The sequence below is a fragment of the Saimiri boliviensis genome, chromosome 11 (genome assembly GCF_048565385.1).
Source record: "Saimiri boliviensis isolate mSaiBol1 chromosome 11, mSaiBol1.pri, whole genome shotgun sequence".
NCBI classification, from domain to species: domain Eukaryota; kingdom Metazoa; phylum Chordata; class Mammalia; order Primates; family Cebidae; genus Saimiri; species Saimiri boliviensis.
In genome coordinates, this window is record NC_133459.1 from 19,766,714 (window position 1) to 19,793,423 (window position 26,710).

General features: G+C 45.5%; 1 long non-coding RNA gene across 1 annotated transcript; it reads right to left on the reverse strand.

Annotated features, from left to right (window-relative positions):
• Positions 1 to 801: 801 nt before the first annotated feature.
• On the reverse strand, positions 802 to 16,714 carry LOC141580213 (uncharacterized). Its single transcript, XR_012512327.1, has 3 exons — positions 16,599 to 16,714; positions 9,371 to 9,528; positions 802 to 5,152 (listed from the first exon to the last, which is right to left on the reverse strand). It is a non-coding gene; the product is annotated as an uncharacterized LOC141580213 (long non-coding RNA).
• Between the last annotated feature and the right edge of the window lie 9,996 nt (positions 16,715 to 26,710).

The window sequence follows — 26,710 nt, forward strand, 5'->3', positions numbered from 1 at the left end:
GTAATCCCAGCACTTTGGGAGACCGAGGTGGGCAGATCACCTGAGGTCAGGAGTTTGAGACCAGCCTGGCCAAAATAGGGAAACCCTGGCTCTACTAAAAATAGAAAAAAAAAAAAAAAATAGCTGGGCGTTGTCCTGGGGACCTGTAATCCCAGCTACTTGGAGGCTGAGGCAAGAGAATCGCTTGAGCCTGAGAGATGGAGGTTGCAGTGAGCCAAGATGGCACCACTGAACTCCAGTCCGGCAATAGAGTGAGACTCAGTCTCAAAACAAAACAAAACAAAAATAATGAGAAATGCTCACAATTTGTGGTTGAATAAGGCAAAATAATAATTTTTTATATTACATGTGCCCTACAACTCAGCAATTCTATCCTGTGTCTTTATCTCAGAAAAATTTGTATTCTTTTGTTTAATACATATGAAGACTTATAACCCGGTGCATTGGCTGAGTTTGAGACCAGCCTGGGCAGCATAGTGAGATCCCATCTCTACCAAAAGTAAATTAGTCAGATGTGGTGGCGTGCACTTGTAGTCTCAGCTACTGAGGAGGCTAAGATAGGAGGACCAGAGGTTGAAGCTGCAGTGAGCCATCTTCACACCACTACACTCCAGCCTGGGTGACAGAGCAAGAGCCTGTCTCGTGCACACACACAAAGACTTGTACCAGAATGTTCTGTAGTGCAGTTTGCAAAAGCAAAAGAAATGAACTAGGGTGAATGAATGAACCCAGATCAATGTCAACATACCTCCACAGCATAATGTCAGACCCAAACACCAACTTGCAAAAGGATACGTGCAGAGTCATGCCATTTATTTGATGCGTAACTGTATCAAGTGCATGAAAAAGAATGATAAGCTCCAAATTTGTGAGAGATTTACTCCGAGGAGGAGTACAGCAGAAGGATTGCAAAGGGGCGCCCAGGGGACTTCAACCGTATCTGACAGGTTTTTTTTTTTTAAAGAGCCAAAGAAAATATGCTAAAAATATTAGGATTTTTCAAAACTTGATTATGATTATGAGTGTATGTTACAGTAGTCTCTGTACTTTTGTTTGCTTACACTACTTCATCTCAAAAACAGCTTTCCTTATATCTTGTTAATATAAATGTACGCATGGGGAAAACTGTAATATAAAGAGTGTATAGCAAGGCCGGGTGCAGTGGCTCATGCCTGTAATCCCAGCACTTTGGGAAGGAGAGGTGGGTGGATCACCTGAGGTCAGGAGTTCAAGACCAGCCTGGCTAACATGGTGAAACCCCATCTCTAGTAAAAATGCAAAAATTAGCTGGGTGTGGTAGCATGCAGCTGTAATCCCAGGTACTTGGGAGGCTGAGACAGGAGAATCAATTGAACCTGGACGCAGAGGTTTCAGTGAACTGAGATCCCACCATTGCAATCCTGCCTGGGCGACAAGAGCAAAACTCCATCTTAAAAAATAATAAACGGCCGGGCGTGGTGGCTCAAGCCTGTAATCCCAGCACTTTGGGAGGCCGAGGCGGGTGGATCATGAGGTCAAGAGATCGAGACCATCCTGGTCAACATTTAGTAGAGATGGGTGAAACCCCGTCTCTACTAAAAATACAAAAAATTAGCTGGGCATGGTGGCACGTTCCTGTAATCCCAGCTACTCAGGAGGCTGAGGCAGGAGAATTGCCTGAACCCAGGAGGCGGAGGTTGCGGTGAGCCATGATTGCACCATTGCACTCTAGCCTGGGTAACAAGTGAAACTCCGTCTCAAAAACAAAAAACAACAACAAAAATAATAATAAACAAGCCGAGTGTGGTGGCTCACGCCTGTAATCGAAACACTTTGGAGGCCAAGGTGGGCTGATCACCTGAGGTCGGGAGTTCAAGACCAGCCTGACCAACATGGTGAAACCCCGTCTTAAAAAATAAATAAATAAACAAATACAAATAAAGATTATTTAGCAAATAATCCTGATTATTTCCATGTGGTGAGATGACTATTTTTATTTTCCCATTTATTTTTGCATATCTATATTTTCTGATTTTCTTATGGTCAACATGTCTTACTTGTGTAATGTTTTAAAACCTAAAAAAAAATAAAGCAAATAAAAAAGCTGCCCGGCATGGTGGCTCACACTGTAATCCCAGTACTTTGGGAGGCCGAGGAGGGCCGATCACTTGAGGTCGGAAGTTCCAGACCAGCCTGACCAACACAGGGAAACCCCGTCTCTACTAAAAATACAAAATTAACCAGGCATAGTGGCATATGCCTGTAATCCCAGCTACATGGGAGGCTGAGGCAGGAGAATTGCTTGAACCTGGTAGACGATGGTTGCGGTGAGCCGAGATTGCACCATTGCACTCCAGCCTGGGCAACAAGAGCAAAACTTCAAGCTGGGCACGGTGGCTCAAGCCTGTAATCCCAGCACTTTGGGAGGCCGAGGCGGGTGGATCACAAGGTCAAGAGATTGAGACCATCCTGGTCAACATGGTGAAACCCCATCTCTACTAAAAATACAAAAAATTAGCTGGGCATGGTGGTGCGTGCCTGTAATCCCAGCTACTCAGGAGGCTGAGGCAGGAGAATTGCCTGAACCCAGGAAGCGGAGGTTGCAGTGAGCCGAGATCACGCCTTAGCACTCCAGCCTGGGTAATAAGAGCGAAACTCGGTCTCAAAAATAAAATAAAATAAAATAAAATAAAATAAAATAAAATAAAATAGAGCAAAACTTCGTCTCAAAAAAATAAAAAATAAAAGTAAAAAAGCTGTAGAGGGGGCATTTCAGGTAAAGAGGACAGCAGAGGCAAAGGCCTGGCTGTGGAGAAGCTGCCAGAGCATTGAATATCAGATGGGAAGGATGGGAAGAAAAGCTGTTGGAAGGTGACCTGGCAGCACAATGGGCAGGGCTTGGGTGCCAGGCCAAGGAGCTGCAACTTGACCTTGAAGGTCCTGGGACCTCAAACTGGAGTCCATGGCCACTGAGGAGCCTCAAGCATACTCCCGGGAATCTGGCTCCACCAGGATTTTAATAATTTGGGGCCTTCATTTTAGTGATCGTCTCTAACCAATGAGTACAAGCGTATCCTGAGTTCTCTGAATAACCCAGCCAAAATCCAGAGCCACCAATCTAATTGCAGAGCCTGGACTGGTTTGTGCCTGGGGTCAGGTGGATGCCAGCTGCCCCACTTTGATTGTCTGGGGCAGATGAGGAAAGAAAGAAGCAGGTCTCAGCTTGGCCGGCTTATTCTCCAGCCCCATGAGCTCAGCGCTTGGGCCTGGGAGAATTCCAAGGGCCTGAAAGATGTTCCAACCTTGAAAGAAGAATTGTAATGACTCTAAAGTAACAAAAGCAACCACCAAAATAACACACGCATGCGCGCACACACACTAATTGAAATAGTTGTGAAAGTATAAAAATAAATATTTTTATAGCAAAAAAATATTTGGAATTTTTTTGAAATATTCACATTTTGTGAAATGTGGGCATGTTTTAATATGTTTGGTAAGGGGGAAAGTGGAGTCTCCAGGGGTACGGGTACTGGAGGACTATGAGGTTCCTTAAAGCAAAGATTCTGGAAGGATCACAGCAAAGAAGGCCAAATGGCAAACTGCTCTGCTCCCCCGCTTAGAGGTTCCTCTTCACCCAAACTGTAAAAGAACTGGGCAAATTGAATCAGCACACACAGCAGCGCAGGAATGCCAAGGGTAAAACCAAGGCCAGGCAGCAAACAGCACGCTGGCACAGCCTACAAAATACTCCTCCTTCAAAGGGTGTGATTTTGATTCTGCAGAATGATGTCATTCAGAACATTCAGTGGATGTCGTTTATCTAAATTTGTGGTCATGTTTGTACTTAATCTGGTTTCATGGCAGTGTAGGGTCCTAAAGAGTTTGTACCTAGTTTTATGTTTTAAGGAACAGTATAATCAAAATAATTGGAATCAGCCCTGTCTGGCCAGAAGAACCTTCTTCCTTTAGGAGAGCCTGTTTGTAAATCACTCCAGTTTGGGAAACCCTGCTAGGGGCCCGGGGATCCGCTGAGGGGCTGTGGGTGGAGTTGGACGGGTGGGACATGAACTGAATGGCATGTTCTGGACAACCAGCAGCCAGAGCAAGGCTGATGTGAGGCTTGAACTACTGAAGACAGGGATGGGTGTCTTATCTGAGCCCTCATGGTGCTAAGGGTAGGACCTCAGATGCCATAAGAACTTAACAAAGACTGACCACCACCTCGGAATTTCCCGTTGGAGGAGCGTCCTGCTTCTCCAGATTGAAGGCAGAGATGTATCTGTCCTGGTCCCGGTGAATCCAGTGGGTAGACTTGGCACATGGAGACTTCGATGAGGTTTTTTTTTCTTTTCTTTTCTTTTCTTTTTTTTTTTTTGAGATGGAGTCTCACTCTGTCACCCAGGCTGGTGTGCAGTGGCATGATCTCGGCTCACTGCAACCTCTACCTCCCCGGTTCAAGCAATTCTTGTTCCTTAGCCTCCTGAGTAGGTGGGACTACAAGTGTGCATCACCATGCCCGGCTATTTTTTTTTTTTTTTTCTGTATTTTAGTAGAGATAGGATCTTACCATGTTGTACAGGCTGATCTTGAACTCTTGACCTCAAGTGATCCAGCCACCTTGGCCTCCCAAAGTGCTGGGATTACAGGCATGAACTACCATGCTAGGCCTAATGAAATGTTTATGGTAGCTTTCAAAGGCCCATGCCTACCTCTACCCACCTCTGCCACCTCCTCTCCCCGACTCTGTGTTCACTAAGCTCCAGCTGCCTGGATGTTCCTGAAACACGTGAGTTGTCAGGTTTCAGGGCCTTTGCCCCTGCTGCTCCTTCTGCCTGGGATGCTCTTCCTGCAGGGCCCAGCCGGCGGCTCTTCCCTCCCTGGAGGGACCCTTCCCCCAACCCCCAGCATGATACACTCATTCCCACCCCCAGTACATCACACTGTTTCCAGTCTTCCTAGCACTTCCCACTTCCTGAACCTGTCTTGGCGTCGTATTTGTTAACTTTTATGTTTCAATCTATAGTAGATCTTGAGTCCCCATGAAGGCAGAGGTCATCTCTGTCCTGGTCACAGCTAAGTCTCCAGCAGTAGAATGGAGCCTGGTACATAGTAGGTGCTCAGTAAAAGCTTGCTGAGTCAACAGTGGGATACCACTTCACACCCACTAGAATGGCTATAATCAAAAAGGCAAGAGATGGAGCAATTAAAATGTTTATATATTACAGGTGACAATAGAAAATGCAGTTTGTCAGTTCCTCAGAAAGTTAAACAGAGTTGCCATGTGACCTAGCAATTCCACTTCTAGGTATATACCCAAGAGATATGAAACTATGTCCACACAAAATGTGTTCATATATAGTCAAGCAGCAATATTCATAATGGCCAAAAAGTAGAAATAACCCAAATATCTATCAACTAACAAATATGTAAATGAAATGTTGTATATGACCATGCACAGTGGCTAATGCCTGTAATCCCAGTACTTTGGGAGGCCGAGGTGAGTGGATCATCTGAGGTCAGGAGTTTGAGACCAGCCTGATCAACATGGTGAAACCCTGTCTCTACTAAAAAAAAAAAAAATACAAAAATTAGCTGGGCGTGGTGGCGGGCGCCTGTCATCCCAGCTACTTGGGAGGCTGAGGCAGGAGAATTGCTTGAACCCAGGAGGCGGAGGTTGCAGTGAGCCGAGATCATCCCATTGTACTCCAGCCTGGACAATGAGCAAAACTGTCACACAAAAAAAGTTGTATATCATTGTAATGCAATATTATTCAGCAACAAAAAGGAATGAAGCACTGACATGCTACAACATCGACAAGCTTAAAAATGTTATACTAAATAAAAGAGGCCAGACACAAAGGTTGCATATTGTATGATTTCATGTGTGTGAAATGTCCACGATAGGCAAATACGTAGAGACAGACAGTACACTCGTGGTTGCCAGGTGCTGGACGGAGGGCAGATGGGGAATGACTGCTAATGAGCATAGGTTTCAGGGGATGATGAAATGTTCTGAAACTATATAATAGTGATGGCTGCACGACTTTGAGAATACACTAAGAACCACTGACTTGGCTCACTAAGTTTTATGATATGTGAATTATATCTGATTTAAAAATTTTTTCTGAGACGGAGTTTTGCTTTTGTTGCCCAGGCTAGAGTGCAGTGGTGCGATCTCGGTTCACTGCAACCTCCGCCTCCCGAGTTCAAGTGATTCTACTGCCTCAGCCTCCTGAGTAGCTGGGATTACAGGCACCCACCACCATGCCCAGCTAATTTTTGTATTCTTAGTAGAGACAGGGTTTCATCATGTTGGCCAGGCTGGTCTCGAACTGACCTCAGGTGATTTGCCCAGCTCGGCCTCTTAAAGTGCTGGGATTACAGGTGTGAGTCACTTCGCCTGGCCTTTATCTGTATTTAAAAAAAAACTTCTTATGCCTGTAATCTCAGCACTTTAGGGGGCTGAGGTGGGAGGATCACTTGATCCCAGGAGTTTGAGATCAGCCTGGGCAACATAGCCAGACCCTATCTCTACAAAAAACAAAGTTAGTTGGGTGTAATGGTGAATGCCTGTTGTCCTAGCTACATGGGAGGCTGAGGTGGGAGCATAGCTTGAGTCCTCAAGGTCAAGGCTGCAGTGAGCTATGATTGTGTCACTGCAATCTAGCCTGGGTGATAGAGTGAAACCCTGTTTCCAAAAAAAGAAAAAACCCAAAACAGAACATCTGGTACACAAATGTTATAGCAGCATTATTCATAATAGCCAAATGTGGAAGCAACCCAAACGTCCATCCGCTGATTAATGGAGAAACATGTGTCTATCCATACATTAGAATATTATTTGGGCATAAAAAAGAGTGAAATATGTATACATGCTACAACATGGATGAACCTGGAAAACATACTAAGTGATAGAAACCAGTCCCCAAAGATTACATTTTGCATTATCCTATTTACACAAAATGTCCAGAATAGGCAAATCTACAAAGACAGAAAGTAGAGGGGTACCTGCCTAGGTCTGGGAGTGGCTGCCGACCAGCACGAGGTTTCTTTTGGGGGTAAAAACGTCCTGAAATTGGGTTACTGTAATGTATAAATCTCTCTATACATACTAGAAATCACTGTATTGTACATTCTAAATGAGTGAACTTTTATGTCATATAAATTATATATCAACGAAGCCTTTTAAAAGTTTATTGAATGGGCGGGGCGCGGTGACTCATGCCTGTAATTCCAGCACTTTGGGAAGCCAAGCTGGGCGGGTCACCTGAGATCAGGAGTTCCAGACCAGCCTGGCCAGCATGGCAAAACTCCAGCTCTACTAAAAAATAGAAAACTTTGCCGGGCACGGTGGTGCGCGCCCGTAATCCCAGCTACTTGGGAGGCTAAGGCAGGAGAATTGCTTGAGCCCTGGAGATGGAGGTTGCAGTGAGCCGAGATCGCGCCACTGCACTCCAGCCTGGGCGACAGAGGGAGACTCTATCTCAAAAAAAAAAAAAAAAAAAAAAAAAAGTTTATTGAATGAATGAGGAGAAGACAAAGTAGAAGGAAGATAAGCGGGGAAAACAGTTGAGAAACTCTGGACAGAGCTGATTCCCTAAGACAACCCCACTAGGGAGCCTGGACCGCCCTTTAGTCCCGTCCCTTCCTTTCTTTCTTCCTCTCGCCTCCTTTCTCCACTCCCAGGGTCTGAGATTCTGGTGGAAACTCCGGTCCAAGCTGGGCTGGCGGGAGGAGCCACCTGCCACGGTGCATGGCTGCCCCCTGGTGGCGATTTAAAGTGAACTCTGGGGAACGTGGTCGAGGCGAGACTCCTGAGAATGGAACGGGGATTATTAGAGAGCTAGGGAAGCCCTGGTGAATGCAGGGTGACGGGCAGAAGAAACCTCCAGAAGCCTGGAGACAGGGGAATGTCGGGGACGGAGCCCTGCGACCCTTTCCTAAGCTTCTGAGGTTGATACTGGGATTCTGATTATTACTGTGCTGGTCTCTGCATCTGTTTCCTGTCTCCTCCTGCAGTGACGTGGGCACCCGGAGGGCAGGTGTGTGTCTGCTGATGCATGCCGCCACCCCAGCACCCAGCACAGTGCTTGGCACTTAGTAGGTGCTCACTAAAAATGTGTGGACTGCAGTTGGTTATAGTAGGAAGAACAGAGAGCGAAGCCTGGGCTTGAATCCGGTGTTCATCCTGTCAATCCAGTGACTTGAGTAAGTCCTGTGACCTCAGTGGGCCTGAATTGGCTCACTTATCTGTGTCGAGAATATCCCTTCCCTCTCAGAGTCATGGTGCATTTAAATGATCGCATTTGCATATAGCTTCAGGCTCACCCGAGGAGCTCCTGGCAGCCAGGAATGGTGAGGAGGCACCACATCCCATATCCTGCTCTGCAGGCCCACAGAGGGGACCCAGCAGCATCACTAACTTGCTGGAGGTTGTCCGGCAAGTCCCTTTACATTCTGGGACTCTGTTACCTTCCTTTTAAAATATGGAGAATAAGGCCAGGCATGGTGGCTCCCAGCACTTTGGGAGACCAAGGCAGGTGGATCACCTGAGGTCAGGAGTTCAAGTCCAGCCTGGCCAACATGGTGAAACTCTGTCTCTACTAAAAATACAATAATTAGCCAGGCTGTAATGGCAACTGCCTGTAATCCCAGCTACTTGGGAGCCTGAGGAAAGAGAATCACTTGAATCTGGGAGGCGGAGGTTGCCGTGAGCAGAGATCGCACCACTGCACTCCAGCCTGGGTGACAGAGCAAGACTCCATCTCCAAAAAAATATATACAATATACAAAAGAAATACGCATGAGTTTTACATACTTTGTTGGCACTGTGAGGTCTCCTCTGAGAGTCGGGAGACCATACAGGCTGCATTTGTGGGAGGAGCGTTGAGGGTGTGGGTGAATGGCAAAGGTTCCATCCCAGGTTGTGGAAAGTGGGAGAGAAGGTTTGAGGTGATGCATTTAAAGCACCGGTTGCAGCTCTGACTCCTGAGGGAGAGCTGGGTTAATGTCAGCTGTTCTCATTCTTGTTGCTAAAATTATATTGGGGTACTTTTGGAGGCCAAGGCGGGAGGATCGCTTGAATCCAAGAGTTCAAGACCAGCCTAGGCAACATGGTGAGACCCCATCTCTACAAAAAATAAAACAATTAGCCAGGCGTGGTAGCGCATGCCTGAGGCTGAGACAGGAGGATAACTGGAGCTCAGGAGGTCAAGGCTGCAGTGAGCTATGATTGCACCACTGTACTCCAGCCTGGGAGAGAGAGCAAGACCCTGTCCCTAAGGAAAAAAAGGTATTGGGTTCAAACCCAGCTGTACTCCTTAGTTAAGTGACTTATCATCTCAGTGTCTTAGCTTCCAATCAGTAAAACAGGGACAATAACAGAACTTACCTCAGAAAGTTGCTGTGAAGATTCCCTGGAAAAAGCATGTTATGTCTGGGTGCAGTGGCTCATGCCTGTAATTCCAGCACTTTGGGAGGCTGAGGTGGGTGGATCACTTGAGGTCAGGAGTTCTAGACCAGCCTGGTGAATATGGTGAAATCCTGTCTCTACCAAAAATACAAAAATTAGCCGATCATGGTGGTGAGCACCTGTAGTTCCAGCTACTCGGGAGGCTGAGGCAGGAGGATCACTTGAACCTGGTAGGCAGAGATTGCAATGAGCCAAGATCGAGCCACTGCACTCAGCTTGGGTGATAAGAGCAACAGCTCATGGTAAAAAGGGTAGCTCAGGCTCCATCCCTGAACCTGAACAACTGAGAAACTGACCAGCAGAGGACAGCAGGTGTCCATCCAGGGACGGACTCGATGCAAGCCTTCAGGCTGAGATACCCAAGGAGTAGTGATGGGGGCTGGAGGGCAGCATGGAAGCCCTGTGGGGTGGGGAAATGGGCTAGGAGTGGGGCACCCCAAGCTCAGGTGGGTGAAGAGCAACCAGGTCAAGCTCAGGGGGCCTCTAGGAATAGGTGGAAACAGCTTTAGGGGCAGAGAGTAGCAGCAGCCTCAGATGAACCAAGAAGGAAATGAACAGACAGAGGGATGCTGACTATTTCCCCAGGCCCAGGGCAGACCCACGTGGGGTGAGCAGGGAAGTTCTGGGTAGAAGAGGGTAAGGAACCAGGTCAAGAACGAATGTGATGGCTCACACCTGCAATCCCAGAGCTTTGGGGGTTGGAGGCCGGAGGATTGTGGGAGCCCAGGAGGTTGAGGCTGTAGTGAGCTATGATTGCACCACTGCACTCCAGCCTGAGTGATAGAGTGAGACCCTGTCTCTTAAAAAAAAAAAAAAAAAAAAAAAAAAAAAAAAAAAGTCCAATGTAAGAATGAGCCTTGCTTGGGTAAGGGGGTCTGGGGAGAAGAGGGGGACTTTGTGCTGGGATGGAAAGGGCAGAGTCCAGGCTGGGATTTGGGATTGGGAGTCGGGGCGTGCAAGAGGCTGGCAGGGCTTTTCGGGCTGGAGGTTGGAAAGCAGGGGAGGAAGGGAGGTGGGTACCGATTGGCCCTCTAGGAGAGGAAGCCCCCCAGAAGCAACCCTGGTACCAGGCATCTGAACGGCCAGGGAGGATGTAGGGTGAGCCCGTGACACACCAGGCTTGACTCCCTTGCCAGTGGGGAGTAAGGAAGCCTCTTCTTCCTCCTACTCCCAGGCCCCTGCCTGTTGGCTCAGAGAGCTCAAAACCCAGAGTGCATTCTTAGACATGGGGATCCACACAAGGTCACAGGCACGGCCAGGTCTGGGGCTGCAGACTCATGGCCCTGGCTGCCTCCTGAGCAGACGGTGGGAACACCAAGTGTATCTCTCTTCGCCAACTGCCCCCCGACCCCCTCCTCCTTCTTCTTTTGGAAACAGGGTCTCACTCTGTCACCCAGGCTGGAGTGCTACGGTGTGATCACAGCTCACTACAGCCTCAACCTCCCAGACTGGAGCGGGGGGAAAAGAAATGTTGCCCACGCTGATCCAGCTTCTGTATGTGTCTCTGAAACTTGACCTGAATCCCCTGGAGAGTGTCTGGGAATCACAAAGACCTCCAGTGTCATGGCCAGGATAGTCCTCAGGGTTGCCTGAGCCCATGCCCCCATTTTATGGAGGAGGAAATCAATGCACAAGGCCACGGAGGCCGAGTTGTGTGGAGAAACAGGACTGCACCTCCAGACCCAGGGTTCTTCCTTCTGATCTACCCAGTGGCCGCGGCAATCCTGCCCGACAAAGGCCCAGGGGAGTGATGCCCCCTAGAGGGGCTAAAATGCCACTGACTCTGTGATCTTCGTCAAGCCCCTCCCTCTCTCTGGGTGTAAATGTCCTTCAACTCGAAGACAAGGGATCAGAAAAAAACAGGGAAATTGTTTAACTCATTTTATGAGGCAATATCATCTTACTTTCAAAACTGGAAAAAAAAAAAACATGGAAAGAAAATTAGGATGGGGTGAGGTAATCCTAAGACTTTGGGAGGCTGCGGTGGGTGAATGGCTGCAGCCCAGGAGTTCAAGACCAGCCTGAGCAACATGGAGAAAACCCTTATCTACAATTTTGATTTTAAAAAATTATTAGCAAACAAGGAATAGAAAAAGAATAGAAAGTGTATAAAAGTTACATGCCAAAATTTAGCAAATATATCTTTTTTTTTTGAAATAGGATGATCTTACTCTGTTGCCCAGGCTGGAGTGCAGTGGCATGAACACAGCTCCCTACAACCTCCAACTCCTGGGCTCAAGCTATTCTCTCACCTCAGCCTCCTAAGTACCTGGGACTACAGGTGTAGAACCGGGGTCTCACTATGTTGCCCAGGCTGGTCTCAAACTCCTGGTCTCAAATAATCTTCCCTCCTTGGCCTCCCAAAGTGTTAGGATTATAGGCATGAGCCACCACACCCAGCCCAAATATATTCTTTCGTTGTTGTTGTCTTTTGAGACAGAGTCTCACTCTGTTGCCAGTGGCATGCTCTCAGCTCACTGCAACCTCCGGCTCCTGGGTTCAAGCAAATCCAACACCGCCCCCAGCTGATTTTTGTATTTTTTTTTAGTAGAGACGGGGTTTCACCATATTGGTCATGCTGGTCTCAAACACCTGATCTTGGGTGATCTACCTGCCTCAGCTTCCCAAATATATTCTTATAGGACACACTTTAGGTAGACGATGGGAACACCAAGTGTATCTCTCTTCACCAACTCCCCACCGCCCCCCGGCTCCTCCTTCTTCATTTTGAAACAGGGTCTAACATCTTCTCATCTTCCTCCAAGATCAGAAACAGCTCAAGGATGCCTGAAATTACAGATACTTCTTAACTTAGTCCTAGAGTTCTTTTTTTGTTTTTGTTTTTGAGACAGACTCTTGTTCTCTCTCCCAGGCTGGAGTACAGTGGCGCGATGTTGGCTCACTGCAACCTCCTCCTCCCAGTTTCAAGTGATTCTCCTGCCTCAGCCTCCTGAGTAGCTGAGATTACAGGTGTTTGCCACCACTCCCAGCTAATCTTTGTATTTTTAGTGGAGATGGGGTTTCATCATGTTGGCCAGGCTGGTCTCAAACTCCTGACCTCAAGTGATCCACTCACCTCAGCCTCCCAAAGTGCTGGGATCACAGGTGAGAGCCACCACTCCTGGCAGCCCTAGAGTTCTTGTTGACATTTCAGAGAAAAGGAGAAGTGTGAGGATTGAAAGATAAGAGGGAAACTGTGATTACTTGAAAATTATATAGTCACCTACAAAGTAAAACCAATGCAGTAATTACCAGATAAAAGGCCTACCTATTAATGTAAAAATTTGGCCAGGCGCAGTGGGCTATGCCTGTAATCCTAGCACTTTGGGAGGCCGAGGTGGGTGGATCACCTGAGGTCAGGAGTTCAAGACCAGCCCGGCCAACATGGCGAAACCCTGTCTCTACTAAAAATACAAAAATTAGCCAGGCGTCATGGCAGGCAGCTGTAACTCCAGCTACTTGGGAGGCTGAGGCAGGAGAATCACTTGAACCTGGGAGGCAAAGATTGCAGTGAGCTGAGATCACATTACTGCACTCCAGCCTGGAAGACGGAGCCAGACAAAACCTCCCAAAAACAAAAAAGCATTACTGGGACAATTATTGATGAAACTTGAATGAAGTCTGAGGATGACATGTTAGTTGTATATCAGCATTGACTTCCCAACTTTGATGGTTTTATCGTGGCTATGTAGAAATCTGTCCTTCGTTGTTGTTGTTGTTGTTTGTTTGAGACAGGGTTTTGTGCTGTGATCCAGGCTGGAGTGCGCAGCGGCACGATCACAGCTCACTGCAGCCTTGACATCCCAGTTTCAGCGATCCTCCCACCTCCACATTCCAAGCAGCTGGGACCACAGGCACGCCACCACACCCAGCTAATTTTTGTATTTTTTTTTGTAGAGATGGTAATACGGTTTGGCTCTATGTCCCTACCCAAATCTCATCTTGAATTGTACTTCCATAATTCCCATGTGTTGTGGGAGGGACCCAGTGGGAGATAATTTGAATCATGAGGGTGGCTTCCCCCATACTGTTCTCGTGACAGTGAATAAGTTTCGTGAGATCTGATGTGTTTATCTGGGGTTTTCACTTGTGCATCCTTCTCATTTTCTCTTGCTGCTGCCATATAAGAAGTGCCTTTTGTCTCCTGCCATGATTCTGAGTCCTCCCCAGCCATATAAACTGTATGTCCAATTAAACCTCTTTTTCTTCCCAGTCTCAGATATGTCTTTAACAGCAGCATGAAAACAGATTGACACAGTAAATTGGTACCAGTATAGTGCTGAAAAGATACCTGAAAATGTGGAAGTGACTTTGGAACTGTGTTAACAGGTAGAGGCTGGAACAGTTTGGAGGGCTCAAAAGAAGACAGAAAAATGTGGGAAAGTTGAGAGCCTCCTAGGGACTTGTTGAATGGCTTTAACAAACATACTGGTGATAATATGAACAATAAGGTCCAGGATGGGGTGGTCTCAGATGAAGATGAGGAACTTGTTGGGAACTGGAGCAAAGGTGACTCTTGTTATGTTTTAGCAAAGGGGCTGGAGGCATTTTGAGCCTGCCCCAGAGATTTGAGGAACTTTGAACTTGAAGAGATGATTTAGGGTATCTGGCTGAAGAAATTTCTAAGCAGCAAAGCATTCAAGAAGCGACTTGGGTGCTGTTAAAAGCATTCCATTTTAAAAGGGAAACAGAGCATAAAAGTTCGGAAACTTTACAGCCTGACAATGCAGTAGAAAAGAAAAACCCATTTTTTGAGGAGAAATTCAAGCTGGCTGCAGAAATTTGCATAAGTAACAAGGAGCGATTGTTAATTGCCAAGACAATGGGGAAATGTCTCCAGGCTGTGTTATAGGTCTTCAAGGCAGTTCCTCCCGTCACAGACCTGAAAGCATAGGAGCTAAAAAAAATGGTTTTGTAGGAGCTCAGGGTCCCCATGCTGTGTGCAGCCTAGGGACTTGGTGCCCTGTGTCCCAGCTGCTCCAGCCATTGCTAAAGGGGGTCAAGGTACAGCTCAGCTCATGGTTTCTGAGTGCAAGCCCCAAACCTTGGCAGATTCTATGTGGTGTTTTGCCTGAGGATGCACAGAAGTCAAGAATTGGGGTTTAGGAGCCTCTACCTACGTTTCAGAGGATGTATGGAAACACCTGGATGTCCAGGCAAAAGTTTGTTGCAGGGGTGGGGCCCTCATGGAGGACCCCTTGCTAGGGCAGTGCAGAAGGGAAATGTAGGGTCACAACCCCCACGCAGAGTCCCTACTGGGGCACTGCCTAGTGGAGTTGTGAGAAGAGAACCATTGTCCTCCAGACACCAGAATTGTGGATCCACTGACAGCTTGCACCGTTTGCCTGGAAAAGCCACAGACATTCAATGCCAGTCCATGAAAGCAGCCGGGAGGGGGGCTATACCCTGCAAAGTCACAGGGGTGGAGCTGCCCAAGACTATGGGAACCTACCTCTTGAATCAGTGTGACCTGGATGTGAGACATGGGGTCAAAGGAGATCATTTTGGAGCTTTAAAATTTGACTGCCCTGCTGGATTTTGGACTTGCATGGGTCCTGCAACACCTTTGTTTTGGCCAATTTCTCCCCTTTGGAACAGCTGTATTTACCCAATACCTATACCCATGTTGTATCTTAGGAAGTAACCAGCTTGCTTTTGATTTTTCACGTTCAGAGGGAGAAGGGACCTGCCTTGTCTCAGATGAGACTTTGGACTGTGAACGATTGGGTTAATGCTGAAATGAGTTAAGACTTTGGGGGCCTGTTGGGAAGGCACGATTGGTTTTGAAATATGAGGACATGAGATTTGGAGGGGCCAGGAGCAGAATGATATTGTTTGGCTCCGTGTCCCACCCAAATCTCATCTTGAATTGTACTCCCATAATTCCCATGTGTTGTGGGAGGGACCTGGTGGGAGATAATTTGAATCATGGGGGCGGTTCCCCCATACTGTTCTTGTGGTAGTGAATAAGCCTCATGAGATCCAATGGGTTTATCAGAGGTTTCTGCTTTTGCATCATTCTCTTTTTATCTTGCTGCCACCATGTAAGAGGTGCCTTTCACCTCCTGCCATGATTCTGAGGCCCTCCCAGTCATGTGAAACTGTGAGTCCAGTTAAACATCTTTTTCTTCCCAGTCTCAGGTATGTCTTTATCAGCAGTGTGAAAATGGACTAATACAGATGGGGTTTCATCATATTGCACTGGTTGGTCTCGAACTCCTGAGCTCAAATGATCCTCCCACCTCGGCCTCCCAAAGTGCTAAAATTACAGGTATAAGCCACCTTGCCCAGCTCTTGTTTTAAAAAAATATTGCACAAAGTATATAGGGGAGATGGGGCATCAGGCTGGCAACCTAAACTCAAATAGTTCAGGAGAAAAAAAATTCCTTGTATTGTTCTTGCAGCTCTTCTGTGTGTTTGTTTCAAAATGGAATGAAAAAAACCCCTCTAAGCTTTATATTGAAATTATGTGGAAATTAAGGAATGCTAACCATCCCTAAGGGGAAAGTTTAAAATTTTTATTACAGACATAGAAGAAGATGTAAGTACATATCAATTCCATGCTCATGGTTGTGGCAGTTAAATGACATAAAATTGCCGGTTCTTAATTTAATTTACAAGTTCAGTACAATCTTAAGCAAAAATTTAGATGGATTTTGTTTTGGAGAAAGTCAACAAGCTTGTTCTAAATTAGAATAAAGACCCACAAAGGGCAGAGTCTGGTGGGTATAGTGGCTCACACCTGTAATCCCAGCACTTTGTGAGTCTAAGGCAGGAGGATCGTTTGAGACCATCCTGCACAACATAATGAGACACTGTCTCTATGGGAAAAAAAAAAAAAAAGAAAGAGTAGAGTCAAGTAGGAGAGATTGCCTTGTTTTGTTTTCTTTTTTCCTTTTTCCATGACACAGCCTCAGGAGGTCCTGGTGACCTGTGCCCCATGGAAGAGACTGTCTTGTCAAATATACAAATATAGGCCGGGCACAGTAGCTCACATCTGTAATCTCAGCACTTTGGGAGGTTGAGTGGGGAGATCACCTGAGGTCATGAGTTTGAGACCAGGCTGGCCAACGTAATGAAACACTGTCTCTGCTAAAAATACAAAAAAAAAAAAAAAAAAAAATTAGCCAGATGTGGTGGCACGCACCTGTAATCCCGGCTACTCAGGAGGTCGAGGCTGGAGAATCTCTTGAACTTGAGAGGCGGAGGTTGCAGTGAGCTGAGAATGTGCCATTTCACTCCAGCCTGGGAAGCTGAGTGAGATTCCATCTAAAAAAAAAAGTATAGAAATAAAGAATAGATATAAACATAGTTAGGTAGATTTGATATAAACAAAAGTGGCACCATAGATCAAGGAAGGAAGGAGCAAACTTTTTAGTAGATGGCATTGGGTAAACTGGCTCTGCACTGCATATCACAACAAACAAACCAACTGGCTCCCTACCCTTGACCATTGCAAAGGTGGATTCCAGAGGAGAATTTAGTTATCAAAGAACTAAATATGAAAGGTGAAAGTGTAGCATAGCCTTGCAATCTAGAGATGGGGAAAATACCTCTTAAACTAGACCCAAAAAACATAAGCTGTGAGGCAAGAAATGCTGGATTCAATTATATCACATTTTTCTGTTCACTGAAAGGCCCTGTAGACAAAATTAACTGATGGAAAATTGATTTGTAAAAGATGTTTGCAGTATCTAAAGCTGGCAATGGGATCAATATCTAGAATATACACAGACCTCTGGCAAAGGAGAAAAGGAACAAAAAAAAAATAAGGGAAAAATGAGCAGAGGATATTAACAGGTGATTCCCAGACAGGAAATCTAAATGATTAACAAGATGTGAAGAGAGGCTCAGGTGCCTATGCGATCAGAGACATACAAAGTAAAACCACGGTCGGCCTTATCCTACACCCAGCGTTTTCCATGTCTCATATTTTTGCCAGCCATTTCACATTCATCAGGCTTGAAAAATGAGAGAGATGGATAATGCTGAGCATTGGTGAGGATTTAGGGAAACACCCACCATTGTGAATTGCTCTTGGGAATGTAGACAGTCAACCATTCTGGAGAACAATCTGGCTGTATTTAAGTGAACTTAAGCGTGCATGTACCCTATGACTCAGAAAGCCCAATATTTAGTTAATGTCTGTATCTTAAATAATGGTCTCAAATTTTCACTCTATTTCCTTGTCACAGCCTCATGATAGAATTTTCCCACACCTGGACTTTGAACTTAATCATGTGACTTGTTTTGGCCAATAACATGTTAGCAAGTGAAAGACGCAGAAATCTGAAATGTGCTCAGGCAGCTGGGTTTCCGCCAGCTCCATGACAACACACCCTGAGTAGCCCACAGCTTCTCCAGCCTAGGCAGGAGGGCCCTCCTGAGAAGTGAGTAAAGACAGAAAGAAGAGGAGAAAAAACATGAAGAGCCATTCCTGTAGCACCATTTGGATGCCTAGGACCACGAGAATGATGCTAGAATTCCTTCAGGACTTTTCAGCTATGTGAACAAATACAGTCCTTACTATGCTTAAGCCAGTTTGAGTTGGGCTTCTGTCACTTATAACAGAGTCTAATTAATGCATCCTCCTTACGGTGACTTTCAACTCCAACCTAATGTAATTATCCACCAATCCTTAAACATTTGGTGTCTCTCCCTTTGATCAAATCCAATTTAACTGGTACTCGTGTGAGTGTACACCATGTAAAAGATGAAGTATTCCAGTTACAGGGACTATGTGGCTCACGGGCTATCTCTTCTCTACCTACCTTGCTTAAGACAGATATGGCTTACTCAGTTTGATCAGTACTTTCAAAGAACACACTTTTAAAAACATTGTTGATTTTCATATCTGTTCGTATTTTCATTATTTTCTACTTTCTTTTCCCCCCACTTTGGGTTTGAATTTGCTTTTTTTCCCAGCTACTTGAGATACAATTTTATTCATTAATTTTCAAGTCTTTCTCCTTTTCTAGTATTTGCATCTTAAGGCCATGAATTTTTCTCTTTGTACTGCTTTAGCTGCACCCTACAAGTTGGTTTGTTTGTATTAAACATGGGTTCTCACTATCGTGCCCACAGTGGGGTGCAGTTGCTATTCACAGGCACAATCATAGCTCACTACAGCTTTGAACTCCTGGCCTCGAGCGATGATCCTCCCTCAGCCTCCCAAACAGCTGGGACTACAGGTGTGTGCCACCATAATTCAGCTCAAAATGTTTTCTGATTTCCATTTTGATTTCTTCTTTGAATAGTGTGATATTTAATTTTCAGAGAGTTGGGGATTTTTTTTTTTTATCTTTTAGTTATTGATTTCTAGTTTAGTTCCTTTGTGGTCAAAGAACATGGTCTGAATAATTCCAATCTTTTGAAATGTGTTGGATTCTTTTTTTTTTTTTTTTTTGATACAGAGTTTCACTCTTGTTACCCAGGCTGGAGTGCAATGGCGCGATCTCGGCTCACCGCAACCTCCGCCTCCTGGGTTCAGGCAATTCTCCTGTCTAAACCTCCTGAGTAGCTGGGATTATAGGCACGCACCACCATGCCCAGCTATTTGTATTTTTAGTAGAGACAGGGTTTCACCTTGTTGACCAGGATGGTCTCGATCTCTTGACTTCGTGATCCACCTGCCTCGGCCTCCCAAGGTGCTGGGATTACAGGCTTGAGCCACCATGCCTGGCCTGGATTCTTTTTAAATGACCCGATACATAGTTGATTTTGGTAAGTGTTGCATGTTCACTTGACAAGATGTGAATTTTGAGTTCTCAGGTCAAATTTATTAAGAGGATGTCACTATCACAGACCTTCTAACATTATATCCCAGAGACTGCCTTAGAATTCTTCTCAACACAGGGCTCCAAGCAGCCACTATCAATTGATAAAAGTAGGCACTCAATATAGAACCTATTTTCTGTCTAGTGTAGAGGTTACGGGCCAGATGTCAGAATGCCCAGATCTCAGATGCCCAGCTCTGCCACCTTCTAACGATATGTCCATGGACAAGTTTAACCTCTTTAATCCTCAAGTTCTTTGTCTGAAAAGGCTGCTAATCATAGCTCCTCTGCTGCCTACAGGAACGAGGACTAAATGAGAATGAAGTGTTTAGCTCAGGGACTGTCATCTTGTAAGCAAGTTCTAGCCAGAATCCTAGGTCTGCACATTCCTCCACCCTCTAGTTCCCCTTCCACCTAAGTCTGGTCATCCTTCAAGGCCTGGGTAAAATCAATCCCTCCTCTGAGAAGCTGTGGCTACTAAACGTTTTGCCTGTTCTTGTTCAGTTTGACTGCCTGGCATCTGTGTCCTCTTTTCTATTGTAGAGGAATCTATTTCTCAAGAGTCGTGTGGCAGGAGGCAGAAGTGCCTCCCACTGGGGAAACAAAAATCTCCAGATGTTTGTTTTCCCAGCTTCCCTTGCAGCCTGGGTGTGGTCAGGCGACCTTGGCTCTGCCAATCGGACATTCCCACTGCAGACTTTGCAGAGGCTGAGAAACTGCCCGGGGCAGCAGCAGCTAGGCTGGAAGTGGCTCCCACATCTGCTGCTAGCTATGGGTCAGGATTGCCAGTGCAGGCTGTGGCTTAGGGATCTTGCCCAGTTCTGTGGGTGATTTTGATAGTTTCTTGACCCTAAGGGCTCTGAGCCTGGTTCTCCCACTTACCAGTGCCCTGGTACTAACCCAGTACCCTTCCAATAAGTTCCCTTGCTGCCTAAATCGGCCAGTGCTGGTTTCTGTTGGAAGCAAGACCCTGCAGTAAGTCCTTTGTCCCCTTTGCTCTCACCTCTAAGGCTCCTGGAGCACCAACGGTCTCCCCACTCCTCGAACCCAGCAAACCCTGGCTCTGACCATGATCATGTCATTTTATGACTCTGTCCTATCTCCCCTGCTACAGGCTCATAGCCCCCTACCCAGAACTCTACGGGCCAGAAATGATTCAGAATTCAGAAATTTTCAGATTTTAGAAAGGTGAATTGTTACATATTCTGGGGCAACACTCAGTAATCAACTATATCAATATGTTCACAACCAGCAGGTTTTCTCGAGTATAAATGGGATTGGTTCAGGTCAAGTTTTGCATCACATGAGTTTTGGTGGCAAATTTATGGAAATATTTTCAGTTTTCAGAGAGTTATGAATTTCATTTTATTAGCAACTTGTCTTCTGGTCAGTGCAAAAGGAAAAAAAAAAGAAAGAAATAATCAAAAAGAATTTCATGATAGCATCTAGTGAAGAGATTAAAAAAAGAGTTAATTTCAGATCACAGATACGAGACTACGGCTCCATAATAAAGACTAATGGCTGGCTGGGCATGGTGGCTCATGCCTATAATCCCATCACTTTGGTAGGCCAAGGCGGATCACTTGAGGTCAGGACTTTGAGACCAGCCTGGCCAACATGGCAAAACCGAGTCTGTGTTAAAAATACAGAAATTAGCTGGGCATGGTGGTGGGCACCTGTGGATCCAGCTACTCAGGAGGCTGAGGTGGGAGAATTGCTTAAACCAGGGAGGCAGGGGCTGCAGTGAGCCGAGTTCATGCCACTGCATTCCAGTCTGGGTGATGATGATGAGGGAGACTCTGTCCCCCAACCCCCCCCAAAAAAGACTAATGGCCAATACTAACTAGCATTGACTGAGCACTTACTATATTCTAAGAACTGTGCCAAGTGTTAATCCTCACCTCCACGCTGAGGTAGGTATGATTGTTATGCCCATTTTATAATTGAGGAAATTGAGCCTTAAACTTGAACATAGGGCAGAAACTATTTGACGCTAGGAAGAGTTTATTATTTTAACAGATGGGAAAATGGAGGCTCAGAGAGGTGAAGTGACTTTCTCTCTTTGCGAAGCAAGTAAAGCAACAGGATAGGATTCTGAGCCATCATGAACTCTCCCATTGAAGGAAGGCACCCATCTCTCCTGGATGTGCAGCTCAGCCCACTCCTCCCAACTCCCACTCCCCTCTCTCTTGCTATCTAGAGCTTCCCTCACCACCCCACCCTTGTCTGTCACAAGTCTGGGTTTCAATGAGTAGGCAAGCAAGGAAGAAAATGCCAGCCCAGAGAAACATTTGCTTCAGCAAGTGACCAAAGGAAAATGCAAATTCCTTTTCAGGAATTTGCTTCCACAGGCAAATATCTACGCCTGCACTGACTGGTTATAAACATGCTAATTCCCCGGTAATTTCAATTCCTTGAATCCTAGGCTTGGCTCTCTTTGCCTACTTAGTCCTCAAGTGACCAGCATGGTACTGGTACCAAAACAGAGATATAGACCAATGGAACAGAACAGAGGTCTCAGAGGAAATACAACATACCCACAACCATCTGATCTTCGACAAACCTGACAAAAACAAGCAATGGGGAAAGGACTCCCTGTTTAATAAATGGTGTTGGGAAAACTGGCTAGCCATGTGCAGAAAGCAGAAACAGGACCCCTTCCTGACACCTTACACCAAAATTAACTCCAGATGGATTAAAGACTTAAACATCAGACCTATTACCATAAAAACCTTAGAAGAAAATCTAGGCAAAACCATTCAGGACATAGGTGTAGGCAAGGACTTCATGACCAAAACGCCAAAAGCAATGGCAACAAAAGCCAAAATAGACAAATGGGACCTAATTAAACTCCACAGCTTCTGCACGGCAAAAGAAACAGTCAGTAGAGTGAATCGGCAACCAACAGAATGGGAAAAAATTTTTGCAGCCTACCCATCTGACAAGGGGCTGATATCCAGAATTTACAAAGAACTAAAGCAGATCTACAAGAAAAAAACAAACAAGCCTATTCAAAAATGGGCGAAGGATATGAACAGATACTTTACAAAAGAAGACATACAGGAGGCCAACAAACATATGAAAAAATGCTCATCATCACTGGTCATCAGAGACATGCAAATCAAAACCACATTGAGATACCATCTCACACCAATTAGAATGGCGATCATTAAAAAATCGGGAAACAACAGATGCTGGAGAGGATGTGGAGAAATAGGAACACTTTTACACTGTTGGTGGGAATGTAAATTAATTCAACCATTGTGGAAGACAGTGTGGCGATTCCTCAAGGACCTAAAAATAGAAATCCCATTTGACCCAGCAATCCCATTACTGGGTATATATCCAAAGGATTATAAATCATTCTACTACAAGGACACGTGCACACGAATGTTCATTGCAGCACTGTTTACAATAGCAAAGACCTGGAACCAATCCAAATGCCCAACGATGATAGACTGGATAGGGAAAATGTGGTACATATACACCATGGAATATTATGCAGCCATCAAAAACGATGAGTTCACGTCCTTTGTAGGGACATGGATGAACCTGGAAACCATCATTCTCAGCAAACTGACACAAGAGCAGAAAATCAAACACCATATATTCTCACTCATAGGTGGGTGTTGAACAATGAGAACACATGGACACAGGGAGGGGAGCACTACACACTGGGGTCCGTTGGGGGGAAATGGGGGAGGGGCGGGGGGTGGGGAGGTGGGAAGAGATAGCATGGGGAGAAATGACAGATACAGGTGAGGGGACGGAAGGCAGCAAACCACACTGCCAAGTGTGTACCTATGCAACAATCTTGCATGTTCATTACATGTACCCCAAAACCTAAAATGCAATAAAAAAAAAAGAGTCAGTGGTCCCCCTAGACTTGGAGTTTCATAAATCTGCAGGGTTTTGTTTTTTGTTTTTCTGAGACAGAGTCTAGCTCTGTTGCCAGGCTGGAGTGAGTGCAGTGGTGCATTCTTGGCTCACTGCAACCTCCTCTTCCCGGGTTCAAGTGATTCTCCTGTCTCAGCCTCCCGAGTAGCTGGGACCGCAGATGTGTGCCACCACACCCAGCTAATTTTTGTATTTTTAGTACAGACAGAGTTTCACCACGGAGTTTCGCCAGGATGGTCTCGATCTACTGACCTCATGATCCACCCATCTTGGACTCCCAAAGTGCCGGGATTACAGGCATAAGCCACCACACCTGGCCAATCTGCAGTTTTAAAAAGAAAAGACACAGCAACTGATATAGAAATACCGCTTAAGGGCATCAAGTAACCACAACTCCTAGAGAACCATCTCCATTCTTTCCAGAAATTAAGGGCATTTTAACACCAGTCTAGGAGTACACTTTGCTGTATAAAATCATCATGACACTTGTTCTTTTTTTGTGGCTGACAAATTAAGCCCTCAATTAGCAGCATAGCTATCCTGGTACCCCAGCAGATGGCTGACCTCCATTTCGAAGGGAAATTTCTCACAGTAAGCAGCAGTCTCACGCAATCCATCTCTCCTACCCTAGAACAATCCTAGCTGCCTGTCATAAACACTTGCTTTGTGCTAGGATCAGAGCTAAGTGCCTTTCATAACCTGAAAGGCAGTCACCTATTTTCAGCCTCATTTTACAAGTGAGAAATCTGTGGCTCAGACAGGTTAATTAACATGATGAAGGGCACACAGCTAATTAAGTGATAGAGCAAAAATTTAAGCTTGAGTCTATTTAGCTGCAAAATCACCATTCTGTAATACCTCTCCAAGAAACAGATAGATGGGGATGCAAGGAACGTCATCTGATAAGCTCACACCTTGCTTTAGTGAGAGGACCCTAGGAATGATTGTTGAACAAGCAGAACTATTGGGACTAGGATCCTGAAGTTTCCAAAGAACTTGGATTCACAGAGTGCTTGGGCCCTTGAAACACACATTAGGAATTCTGTGCCACGCTTTTACCATCCCTCCATTGAAAGAAAAGTGCAATAAACACCTATGCATGCTTCGCCAAGATCTACTGTTACTGGCTGCAAATCCACGTGGATCTGCAGCAACTTCGATTCTTGCCTCCTCAGAAGAATTGACTGAGGGCATAAGGCAGAAGGAAAGATTGAGGTGAGTTTCAGAGCAGGAGTGAAAATTTATTTAAAAGCTTCAGAGTAGGATTGAAACGAAGTAAAGTACACTTGGAAGAGGGCCAACTGGGCAACTTGCAAGTCAAGTGCGCTGATTCTTCCCTTGGGTGGGCCGTGCGCATGCACAGTGGCCTGCCAGTACCCGGGAGGGAGCATGCGCAATGTGTTTGCTGAGTTGGACGCATGCGTCCTTGAGGCGGTCTTCCCCTACCAGCTGAACGTCCCTGGCCGGTCACACACCAGTTAAACGCCGCCATTTTGCCTCTTAGTGCGCATGTGTGAGCCCAACTACTGAGCTCTGATCCGGAAGCTGCTCATCACCAGCTTCAGGTGTTCGTGTTTGTTGGAAGACTCCCTTTCCTGGGTGCTGGCTGCGACCAGTTATTTAGAGAGACAGTTACCAACTGCCTGCCCATCACCTGTTGGTCGCCTGTCATTTCTGGTGTGTGTGTGTGGGTGGGGGTGAGGGGAGCCTTCTGCTCTGTTCATGTCTGACTATACCTACTACAGCCTACTATAAAACTACCATTAGCTAATATTTCAGCACGTTTGCTTTCTCTCTATATATATCAGCGCTGGCCGATGTAAATTTCTGTGATGATAAAAATGTTTTATACCTTCACTGTCCAATACTGTAGTCACTGGCCACATGTAGCTGTTGCCTACTTAAAATGTGGCCACTGTAACTGAGGAAGAGAATTTTAAATTGTATTTATTTATATTTATTTATTTATTTATTTATTTATTTTCGGAGACGAAGTTTCGCTCTGGTCCAGGCTGGAGTGCAATGGCATGAACTCAGCTTACAGCAACCTCCACCTCCTGGGTTCAAGTGATTCTCCTGTCTCAGCCTCCTGAGTAGCTGGGATTGCAGGCATGCTCCACTACGCATGTGTTGGTTTTACAGGCATGAGCCACTGCCCCTGGCCTTTTTTTTTTTTTTCAATTGTGCTATGGCCATGCGAAGCACTTTTGGGAGGCCAAGGCGGGCGGATCACAAGGTCAGGAGTTTGAGACCAGCCTGGCTAATATGGTAAAATCCTGTCTTTACTAAAAGTACAAAAGTTAGCTGGGCGTGGTGGCACATGCCTGTAATCCCAGCTACTTGGGAGGCTGAGGCGGGAGAATTGCTTGAACCTGGGAGGTGGAGGTTACAGTGAGCTGAGATTGTGCCATTGCACTCCAGCCTGGGTGACATCACAAAATTCTGTCTCAAAAAAAAAAAAAAAAAAAAAATTAAAAGTAAACAGTGCTATGGTTAAAAGTCAGCTTAGTTAAAAGCAGATATTCAAGGTATAAGTATATTTAAAAGGCCTTTATATTTTTTTCTCTTCTTGGATCTTATTTTTCTAAAGAAAAAAATTAGTTTTCTTCTTTGTTGACTGAATTGTTTTTCTCCATTTTGTCTTCTTGCCACTTGATGTCCACATGAGAGGACCTGAGATGATTTCTAATGGGCTGTGACTCCTTGGGAAAATCAGAGGAGATGCCACAGATCTTGCTTTGGGAAAAACCTCTGTTTTCCTCCTGAAACTCCAGGAATTGGAACTGAATAGACTAATGCTTCTCAAAATCTAAGGCTCTGTTCTGTTTTGCATTGCATTATCAGATGTTTTTTACTTTGGGGGGTATCAGAAATTAATTCACATTATGAGAGAGCTTTGGTGTGTAATAACTCTGTAGAAGATATAGTTTTGGGCATGACTGATGGCAATTATGGGGGGATTCTCAGCTCTTTGCATGCTTGGATCGGAGAAGCATGCCCTTGGCCTCCTAGAAGGTATGGATGTGTTCCCGCCCCTCACTGAGAGATAAGATGTGTTTTTGGTAAAAGATTATAAGAAGGCATGAGAATGTGGACTTTTTTTTTTGGCCTAGTTTATAGGGTTAAAGTATTGTTTTAAGTTAGACAGGATAAAGCTGAAGGTTTGAGCAAGTTGAGTATTGTGAAAAATTAATCTTATAAAATAAATTCTGTATGTAAACATGTTGGCTAAAATTAAAGTTTTTCCGTAAATTGAACATTGACAAACTTACCAAAATCAAATCATAAATCATATCTTTTACTGACCTAATTAATGTTTTAGATATTAGGTCCCCTAAAGTCCAAAAATGACATATTTGACTTATTTGTATAAAAAAATTACCCGGAAGTGGAGAGCCGGAAGTGGGGTTGGCCAGGTTATCCCCAGGGGTGGAGAAGCGAAAGCCCAGGAGGAGGGGCTAAAAAGAAGGTGGAGGGTCCTGTACCACTCTGAAGCCCATCCGGCTTCTCCTAGACCTCAGAGTCAGAAAAAGGGAAACATGCCTCTTCCCCCTTCCTCCTCTCCTCCCTCTTCTGAGCCTTAGCC